The following is an 11,538-nucleotide window of genomic DNA, read 5'->3' on the forward strand; positions in this document are numbered from 1 at the left end:
ACCCACTCCAGAAATCTCTGCATCATAGCTTACCTATCGTATTTCTGTCAAAGCACCTATCACATTCTATTGTGATTGTCTGTGTCTGCCACCAGAGCATGGAGCTCATCCCTATTCATTTTTGCATCCCAAGTTCTTGGCTCATAGTACCCTACCTAGAGATACTCAGTAAATATTTACCAAAATGTGGCAATGGGCCCAATTCCACATTATTCATGCACACACACACACACCCACTGTATTCCCATGTAAAAAGCTGGTCCTAACTCTGCACCACTACAGGGTGTCTGGGATGAGCACCTGCTTTTGCAATATGCTAAGAAGGAAGATTTAAAAAAAAAAGAAGGAAGATTTCATAAACCCATAGTTGACCTGGCAGCTGAAGAAAAGCAACAAGGCACATTACAAGAAGGAAGCTAAACTTGTGACACATTCCCATGCCTAACTATCAAATAAAGGCACAAAACCTCTAATAAATCAAGTATCTTGGTGAAGATCACATAGAAAGTTGCTTAGATTCAGGACTAAAACCATTACTGTTTTTCATTCCATATCAAGTCCTTACTGCTCTGATCAAACCAAGAAATCCAAACATCTTTTATCTTTTACCACTATCAGTAAACACATAATGATATATTAGTAAAACCCAAGTTATCATATTGTAGATACAATAAATAGAACTAGAATTTCTACTTCTGCATAACAAAGGATCCTCTTGCAATTAATCCAGAACTTCTAGACTGTATCAACACTCTTAATTAAAACAGAAAAATCTAGGGGCGCCTGGGTGGCTCAGTCGGTTAAGTGGCAGACTTTGGCTCAGGTCATGATCTTGCAGTCCGTGAGTTCGAGCCCCGCGTCGTGCTCTGTGCTGACAGCTCAGAGCCTGGAGCCTGTTTCAGATTCTGTGTCTCCCTCTCACTGACCCTCCCCTGTTCATGCTCTGTCTCTCTCTGTCTCAAAAATAAATACACATAAAAAAACACCCCAAAAAATCTAGTTAGGGGGATAAAGGTGAAGGAAGCCAAGAATAATATGCAGAAAGAAAAAAAGAAAGAGAGGAAAGAGAGAGGAATGGGGGGAGGGAGAGGGAGAGGACAGAGGTAAGGGAAGAGGTATGGATGAAGGGAGGGAAACAAGGAAGAAAGAAAAGAAGGAGAGGAGGAGAGTGAAAGGGAGAGAATTCTAAAGCCACACAGATTTTTTTTTTTTTTTTGGAAACCAACTGCATTATACACAGGATCATTTTATGATATTGTTATTTTAACTTGTAAGCAACAAGCTTGGCTTAGTCAAGGGAACATCAAGCTATTTCCCACATTTTCCTCATTCCAATTTACAATTTATTGACTTTGGTAAGACAGAGAGTAACAGTATCCCTCATTCATGGCTTCCCTGATTCTTGTGAGAGCCTATGAATGTTTTTATGGTCAATACCTCTCCATTCTGGAAAGCAGTCTAGCAGCACTGTTTATTTGTTTTTCGCCATTCAGTTTCCAGGCTTTTGACTGAGATTCCGGCACAATGCAGCTCTGATAATAGAACAGTTAAGGTACTTATTATGTCTCAACTGAGACAATCCATTTGTGAACATGCCAGAATTTATTTTAATAGAACTAAATAAGGTCAATGCTATTGTGAGCCCAGAGAATCCCTAGAAGTGCTGAAACTCTCTAAAATACTTTGCTCTGTATTTCACATATTTGGAAAGAATTTTAAAGGTCATCTAGTCCAATCTCCAAACTATGAATTAAGTACTAAAAAACAAAATCACTTTATCTTTTAGGGGACCTTGGTTTCTTCATCTGTGAAATGAGAGGACAGGACAAGTTGAAGTCTAAGATTCATTCTGGTTCTAACATCTTGTAAATCAACAAGAATATCTAGCAGCAGTAAGGAGTCACAGATATCCTCAAACACGGAATATGGCAGATGATAGAGCATCATCAAACAAATTGAATAAGAAAGGAGAACTATGGCTCTCTTCTTAGCTTCCAAATATCAACTTATAAGTGCTAACTTTGAAGTGTTTAAAGGAAAAATTCTAGATCCTGAATTAGTACCACAATGAAATTTATGCTTGAATGTTTCTTTGGGTGCCTGGTTGGCTCAGTCAGTAGAGCATGCAACCCTTGATCTCAGGGTTGTGAGTCCAAGCCTCATATTGGACATAGAGCTTACTTTTTTAAAAAATCTAAAAATTTTAAAGGAAGTGTGATCTAGCCTGGAAGATACATCTAGATACCTCTAGAAAAGTAAACCTTTTCACTTCTTTCAGTATGGTGAAGAGTTAATTATAGGCATTGAAGGATAACCTTTTATTCCCATGATTTTATCTAACCCCTTACCAAATGAGCAACCTCAATAGAAGTGTCAAAAGGGTAGTAAAGTTTCCAAAGCTAAGGAAAAAAAAAGGGCATGTCTTCTGAGACTTCCACAAATGCTAATTACTCATAATGACAAGTCATTACCCAAATCCATTTCTGGAAAGTCACAAGGACTCTACAGGTCAAAACAAAAGTGTCATTTCAGGCTCCAGCAAGATACTCTGCCAAATTAACCCTCAGTATACTTATATGTGCTACCCTCTTTTTCCAAGGAGGGAGAAACAAATATAAAGGGAGTTCAGTACCTTGGAGAGAGGAAACCAATTTGAGGTATACACATGGGAAAGCAAAGGCAGCTACTGTGTGCCAGGGGGATAGGAGCTTATATCAAGGATGTCCTGCAGCACAACTATAACTACAGGCACAACTGTGGGGTTCTATAGGGGACAGGACTCACACAACAGACAGAAACATAGCTATGTGGAATTCAGAGGTAAGGATCTGGGAAGGTCAGAGCTCTTTGGAAAAGGACAGGGAGGGGCTAAGAGACTTGGCTACCTATAGCAATGGATATTGTAAACAAGTGCTGGTTCCATCCAGATTCCTATTAATAAATTTATTCATTATCTAATTTATGTATTCAAGCATGTATTTGATCAACAGATATTTCCTGAGGATCTATTTCTTGTCAATCATTGTTCCAGGTTCTAGGGATACAGTGGTGAATAAGATGGATAGTGCTTGACCTCCTTGAGTTTCCAGAAATAAGATCAACAGTAACTAAATAAACACACAAATAAGTATATATAGTTGAGGCTCACACTTTATTGAGTATAAGGAAGAGAACAAATAGGGCAGGATGAGAGATTTGAACAGGATTACTTAATCTAGTCAGCAGAAGGTTATGGATAAGAAGGCAGGGTCATCCTAGCAAATAGGAGCTAACAAGGTCAAGAATATGGAATAGTAGTATTCCAAATGGAAGGTACATTTTGTTCCAAGCCTTGATGATAATATAGAAAATAGAAAGAAGTGACAGTGTGGTTGGAACCCAAGACAAGTGTGAGAGTGGGGAGAGCAGAGCCTGGAGAGGTGGGCTGGGGGAGCCTCTGAATTATAGGCTAGTTATGGACAGGAGAGGGGGAGCAGAAGAAGATAGGAGATAGCATGTTTCAAAATTCACAAGCAACAATATTTAGCCATTCAAGACTCACTGTACTCTCTTGCTAGAAATTCCCTAAAGTCTAAACCCTGACACCTGACACACAGTAGTTGATGAATAAATTTTCCTCTGCATTCCGGGACAGCAATTTCCAATTCATCTGATGTTAAGACACCTGATTTCTTCCTACAAGGGCCCTCAATCCCTTTCATAATCTTGTTAATTATAAATCAGGATACAGTGTATCATCAAGAATATCAGAAATTTATGGCCAAGCAAGGGTGCAACTAAAATTCAGGATCTAGTTCTGATTCCAGAAGCAGAACCACAGAAATTATAATGCAGAAGGTTGCAGTGGGTGTATGTAAGAATTAAGCAGGGTCAGAAGCTTGACACATCAAGCCGAATTACCAAATCCATGTACAAGTCTGGAAGAAAAGCTGCCAGAAGAGTTGGGAAATGCCACATTACAAAGTTCACATGCTGAAACCAGCTAAGACTTAAGAAAGAAGCCAGTCCTTAAGGAAAAGGAATCTTTCTGACAACCTTGAACACCTACTGGGTTCCTTTTTGCAAGAATAAAAATGGTAATCTCTGCCAAGCATCATGTGCCTTGTACCACTGTAAACTCTGTGTGTACAGTCCCATTTAACCTGTACAAAAAATGATTTAACTTTATTTCCCCCTTTTGCAGATGAGGAAACTGAGGCTTAAGAAGATGAAGTGACTTGCCCAATATCACATAGATTTTAGGAGAGAAAAGAACTAGGAGAGGAGAGACAAGAAGAAACAGAGAGAGGTTGGGCTGGATCAAATCTAGTCAGTGTTGCTCACGAGCCACCATCTTAGCAATCAATACTACTCTCAGATGAGTCTTTGCCTTCAAGTCCCTCTAACATTTCCTGACAACATACATATACATTATAAAAATTAAAAGCAAGTTTATATTCATTTGGCTTTAAACTGAGTTGAGTATTTTTGATGCCCTTTGAGATGACTTGAGAGAACTCAGGATCGAGAACCAGAGCTAGGGGCTTAAAAGACCCCACAGATGGGGATGTCAGGATGCTTCACCCTTGAGCTCTCCTTGGAGAATTCAGTGTCTCCATTATAGCTCTGCATGGGGTCTTCAGCCTGCTGTCATGCCTTGGAGTGACAAAGGGAGGAGAGCAGGGCAAATTAGAATATACACAAGGACAAGTCTGACTTTTAATTCTGATAAAAAATCAAGACACCATAAAAATTCTATTTCTGAAGGTTTATACTCCACTTAATGCTGTGAAGACTTGAGGTGGCTAAAAAAAATCTACTTGGAAAGCAAATAGAATTATTGGATTGTGAAATTGAGAGCTATAAAATTTAAAACAATTTTATATGAAACTTTAATATTTTTTGTATTTCAAAGTAAAAGAGTCAGATAGTATCAAGTGAATTTGAATCTCATAGGTTTACGGACACAAGGAAGAAGAGGAGCACAAGGTTTACCTTTGCTGGGTAGCAGAAAGCCTGCCATCAGCAAGAGGTGACTGAGGTTAAACACCTGCTCTGGGCTGGGGCCTACACTTGACCCTGATTCTTGCTGTATAAAATTTGTCCCCTGGAACTCTCCTAGTGTCTAGAGGATCCTCCCCTTTCTTTTTCCCTATGGAAAGTCTCTTATGAGTTCTGTGCCTACTTCAGCTTCTTGGTGAACACAGTACCTGAACTTCACATTTAATCACACCCTGTGAGGTATTATCTTCTCATATTTTTGCTTTGTGTTAAGTTTCTTTTCCCATTTGAAGAGTAAGCTCTTTTGGTTCAAGAACACTCTCTGATGCTTCTCATGTTTTTCCCCAATCTCAAGTGAGTGGCAGCTTAGTTCAGTGACTAAGATTTGAGTTTAAATTCTGAATCTGTGTGATACTGAATAGGTTACTTACTCTTTTCTTCTTCCATAAAATAGGGATTAAGTGGGCATAAATTGCTCAACCCAGCACCTAGCACATATTCATTACCCGGTAAGCTTTATTTATGATCATTATTCTTTATTGATTGGGAGGAATGGCTTCAGGCCCTTACACACAGCTGAGGCCCTCTTGCGAATGATCTCTGAGTTCTTAGATACCATTCCTTCACTTTTCAAGATTAGGAGCTGAGCCCTCCTTTCACCATAATAAGGAACCGCCACCACCCCCACCACTACAGCTCCTCTTCCTCTGATTTGAGTGTCTATTATCATTTCATTGAGATGCCACTTAGACAAAGCCTTAAAATGTGGAGCTGTAGAGGGGGTCTGGGTGTAGTCTGGGGTAGAGTCCTGCTCCATTAACATTCAATCCACAATAGAGGCCATTATCTTGGCAGCAAAATACCCCAGCAGTAGTGATGTGAGGAAATGGGGGTGGGTTACCAAAGCAACAGAGAGACTTGCGCTGCTCTGTTTCTATGGCAACAGAGAGCAGGCATGAGCACTTTCCTAGTTGGAATGATGGTTAGTTAGACTCTCACCAACAGCATGGGTGACTTATCAGATGAATTGCATTGCAAAGGGTGGGTTAGTAAAATGTTTCTCTTAGAATTTGGGCCAGAATGAAGCCCATAGCAGAAATCTTACCCTTCAAGTGGAGCCCAGACATCTCTCTCATCAGACTCAGTGTTCTCTCCTTGGCTACTGACCAATTAATTACCTCCCAATATCATCAATTCTTATTTATGGCCTGCAATCTCCATGAGTGGCTTTCTTGAATAAAATCTATTTATGGAAATCCAACTCATCAGGCACATAAATTAAATAGTAGACATCTAAGTGCCCAAGCAATTTTCCCTTTTTCCCCTCAATTTTAATTTATCAAGAAATACACTTACATCATTAAAAAGTAATTAGTACTTAAAAGCTTATGAGAAAAAATAGCAGTCCCCACATGTATAATATCTCCTCTCTCACCCCAGTTTATAGAGGCAAGCACTTTTAACAATTTTAGCTGTATGCTCTTTATTTACCTTATATTTGCAAATATTTTCATATTGAATACAATTTCCTATTAAAGTAAATAGATATAGCTCTCTAACATCCTACCTCTCTTAAATTCAACCTCCAATATGATTATCATAACTTTTGAATAAATCCATATGAAGTGTTTTCAACATCAAGGACACATTGGCTCCCTGCTGAGTCAGTCAGGTGACCACACAGCACCTGGGTAAGGGGCTAGAGGCCTCCGTATTTGAGGTACAGACCTCCACCCAATCCCCTGGGTCTGGTCTGGCCCATCTGCCCTCCACTGTGCCTGTAGCTGGAGGCTTTCTATTTAATTTCTCTAGGGAATTACCTCCTGCTTCTTGGCAACATGAGTGGAGATCTGGGGGCTCTGCCTGTCCCTTCTAGATTTTTACATAGTTCCCAGTTTGCAGCTGCTTTTTGCTCACCTCTTGCAGTAAGCTGGTGCCTTAGATTCCTGAGCTTTCCTTCTTTCTTTTCTTAAATTTATTTTTGAGAGGGAGAGAGGGAGCAGGGGAAGGACAGAAGAGAGGAGACAGAGGATCTGAAGCGGGCTCTGTGCTGACAGCAGAGAGCCCAATGAGGATTTTGAACTCATGAACCTTGAGATCATGACCTGAGCCAAAGTCAGATGCTTAACCAAATGAACCATTCAGGCACCCTTCGTGAGCCTTTCTTTAGGCACTTAGGTTTCACCTTCCTCCCACACCTACTTACACAATGGGAGTTCTGAATTACAGATGTCTTCTGCAATTGTCCCAGATGCAGTTGTGTTTCTAGTTCTTATTTCCTTGTTGTTTAGGGGTGACTGTAATAGAAGAGGGCAGAAACACCTTTTTGCCATCAGAAATCTGGAAGTTTTGTCAAAGCACTTGGGTGCTTGGGAGGTAGCACTCGGAGTGATTTGGGGATGAGGCTGGATTATATCAAATACCTTCTAAATCTTACAGTACCATTATTTTAAATGTATGACCATCTAAACCCATCCAGAGAATGATTTGGTTTGAAAATATTTTGGTTAAAAAAAAAAAACATTTTCTGTTCTGGTACATTGTAACCAAAGCCAGGCAATTTTACTTTTTGACCAATTGAGTCTCTATCCTAAGAAAATAATTTAAGATGAGCACTAAATGAAATCGATTATTGCTGTCTTAACTATAATGGTAAAAGATGGAAATTACCTAAATGTCCAATGAGAAAAAAACTGATATGTGACTGCAATGGAATAATACATACAGCATAGAAAATATGTCATTGTATCAAGAAGCTGATTTTATGCTCTGGATACAAGTGTGTAAAATACCCATTATAATTTCTTTGTGTCACAAATTTCCCATCTGTAAAATGGGATAGTAAGGTGGCTACTTCATAGGGGTTTCATGGGGTTAGAAGGAAAGAATGCCCATCAAGTTTGAGTTCACACCTTAGAAATAATAAACTTGTAATAGATGCTATCTCTGACAGCTGCTGCTGTTGTTTCACAATACAATGGTCTGTGTGTAAAGGTTCTGGGATCTTGTGGGTTCCATTTCCATTTTTTTTCTAATATTACTCATTAAATCAAAAATCAAGACACCCAAAATTACCTCCATAATAATAAAGAAACACTTATATCATAATGAAATTGTTGCAAGCATTGAGATTCTCTGACTAAAGAAGTGTGGTCATGGGACCAGCAACATCAGTGTCACCTACAAAGTTGTTAGAAATGCAAATTCTCAGACCCCACCCTACACCTTCTGGATAAATAACTGGGGTGGGGCTCAGCAATCTATGTTTTAACAAGCCCTGCAGGGGATTTGTATGTATTTTAAGTGGTTCTAAACATTGGCTGCACGCTAGAATCATTTTAGAAGCTTTAAAAATGAATGACTGGCCCCATCCAGATCAGTTAAATTAGATGCTTTACACATGGTGCTCAGGCATTGGTAATTTTTAAAAGCTACCAGGTGATTCTGATGTGCAGCCAAGACTAAGAACCACAGCTGTAGAGAGGTTACTATACAGGCTGGCCAAGATAGATGGAAGGGGCAAGTAGTCTTACTCAAAACATTTTAAAATTATTCCACTATCTTTTGTTTCCACAAGACCCTACCTATTCTTAATGGATTCTAAGTCCAGAGAGACTGGGGTGATTAAGAAGGCTCTTCCAAGCCTTCCAGACATATTGATAGATCTTGGAGATGAAATAGACATAGAATTGAGAAAGGTTTGATGTGGTAATGTGAGCCAGTAGAACATAAGTCTCTTTACCTCTGAGAAAACTACCTCTTTATAAAGTCAGGTCTGGGTGCATTGGTCTCAAGGTAAAACTGATATTTTCTTAGGAGCCATACCAGAGACAGCCCCACATTTCCTGAATTTGCCCACCCAAACTCCCCCTTTGAGATTCAAGTTGTGTCCCAACAGAATCCAAGCAAACACCCTCCAGGAATAAATTCCAATTCTTGGTTAAGTTTCTGGGTTTAATCTTGGAGATATACTGAAAAATTTCTATCAAGAAATGACAAAGAAATAAACATCCTTGATTATGTTTTCTTTTCCCTTTACCCCAATTTTCTCACTTGTTTGTTTTTATCCTGTTGAATCTTTCATATTTTTATAATTCTCCTCAAATTCTTTTTTAGAATTTGGTGGGGTATAATAAATAGAAGCTATAAAAGCCAATCAATCATATTTTGCATTTTCTTTTTACTGAATACTTCATTTATTCAACCAGTAAGCATTTATTCTGCACATTTTAAGAAATTTCTACTGAGAACCTCTAGATACACCATGAAAGCTGCCAAAGAACCACAAGTTTTAATACCTTTCCTTTAAGAAATTTACTTACTATTGTTATTGGATGAAAAGAAAAACACCTGAACTAAATAAGAAATAGTATTGACAAATTACTGAGCTAAATACAATCAAATGTGAGAGAACTAACTTGTATTGAGTGTTTAATACAAACCAGGCAGTGGGATACATGTTTTCCATGTTCCAAATGCAACCCTATGAAGTGGTAATTAGGATGGTCCAGCCTCAGGGGTCAGAGAGCTCTGGAGTCTGCCAAAGCAATTTACTTAACCATTCTGTGTCTCCCAGGTAGAATGGGGATAGTAATAATCCTACCTCAATGGGTTGTCATGAGTTTCAAATTATGTAAAGCATGCAGAGCAGTGTTCAATGAATGTGTCTTAATTACTTAACAAATTTCAAAGCCTGACACATAGAAGCTATTTGCCATTGTTAGATGGCATTTTAATTCCATTTAAAAGATGAGAAAACTGAGGTTGAGAGAGGTTAATGGCATCATGTTATTGTTATATAGCTGGATATGAAAACCTGTGTGTATTCTTCTTTTTGCTTGTAAAATCAAGTGCCGAAATATTTACCCTAGATCCCAAGCGATTTACTATTCTGTTTGCATTATAAAAATACTTAACAAAGCCAAAACCAAACTCTACATGGTCAGCTTTATTTATTTATTCTTGATTTTTAATAAAGGGATATGTTTTAAGAAAGAGTAAGTGCTTCCTCTGGTAACAGAGCTACCCAAGCTCACCACAGCATGACATCTAACCCTCTGTGGGTCTGTTCACCTCCCACCCAAGGCAAGCTCACTTCCTTACTTCACTTTTCTCTCACTGAAACCTGCTTCTCTCTTCTCCCTCCTTTTCCTCTTCTTTCTTATCTTACATCTCCACATATTTGAAGGCCCTGCCCAGGTCCCTTCCTCTGTGACCCCATCTCCCCTCTGTTCCCTCCTTCCCCATTCTCAGAACCCATGTAGTCATGATCAGTTCTTATAACTATAGCAAGACTTTGCTCACAGCACAGAGCACCCCACCCATATTATCTCAATGAATTTTCAACCCCACCTTGATTTGGTTACCCTCACTCTACAGATGAAGAAACTGGGCTTAGAGGGATGGGTAAGATACATGTTGGAGGTCTCACATCTAGAAAATGGAATTCTCTCACCTTATGCTGCAATACTCACATTTCATGTTCATTTACCCTGGCCCTTCCACCAGACTATGAGCTCTTTGAATTCAGTGAGCACAACAATGGGACACAGTAGAATTAAGCATTAGCAACTAACTGAGAAGTCAGATGGAACACTATGCTCTGATAGAGCATTCCTTCCCATCACACTCCCAGCTTGTGCCAGTGAAGAAGCCCCAGTGGACACTTACTGACACCAAGGACACTAAAAAAACCTTCATGATAAAGGGCAGAAGCCACAGAATCCCCCAGCCACAAACCATACTTTTAGTAACTCTTCCCTTTCCTCTCCATTTTTATCCAGAATCTGGACTTCTATTAGTCATTTATTAATTTGAAAATATTTATTTACTGAGCAGTTAGTATGTGTATGGTCACTGTGCTGGGTACTGCAACATAATGAGCAAAAAGAAATACAGTCCTTATTATAGTCCTTAAAGGAATAGAGCCAAGTAATCACAAAGAATCCCACAAATCCATTTGGTAAGTACTGTGACTGCTCTGAGAGCACTCCCTAGGGAGACCTGACCTGTCTGTGAGGTAAGGGGAAGCCTTTCTTGAGGGAATAATAATTGAACAGAGATATGAACAAGAGTAAGAGTAAGTGATCTAAAATAAGGGAAGGGGTGCAGAATGCAGGACAAACAGCATATACAAAGCCTAGATATGGTGACCTCATAAACAGGCAAAGGGAAGACAAAGCAGGAGGTGTGGGGAGAGGGGTCAGACCAAGAATGACCTTATGGATGTACTAAGGTTTTAAGTTCTTATCTTAATATCAACTGGAAAACCCTGAAGCTTTTTAAGCAGAGGGTTAACATGATTTAATTTATGTTTTGGAAAGCTTACAACATGGAAGTCCCTTTGGGGCCAGGCACAATGTAGAGCAGTAGGCCAGAAAGATGGTGTAGGACAGAGTGATGGTGGTTCGGTGCAAACAAATGGACTGATGTGCGATATTAAAATGATAGAATTGCAGTGATTAATGATAGAGTGGATAGGAGAGAGTGGTAAAAGACATGTCAAGGAAGATACTTTCGTTTTTTGTTGAAGATTGGTGGATAGAGCTGCCATTCATG

Source organism: Prionailurus viverrinus, chromosome E2 (assembly GCF_022837055.1).
Source record: "Prionailurus viverrinus isolate Anna chromosome E2, UM_Priviv_1.0, whole genome shotgun sequence".
Classification (NCBI taxonomy): domain Eukaryota; kingdom Metazoa; phylum Chordata; class Mammalia; order Carnivora; family Felidae; genus Prionailurus; species Prionailurus viverrinus.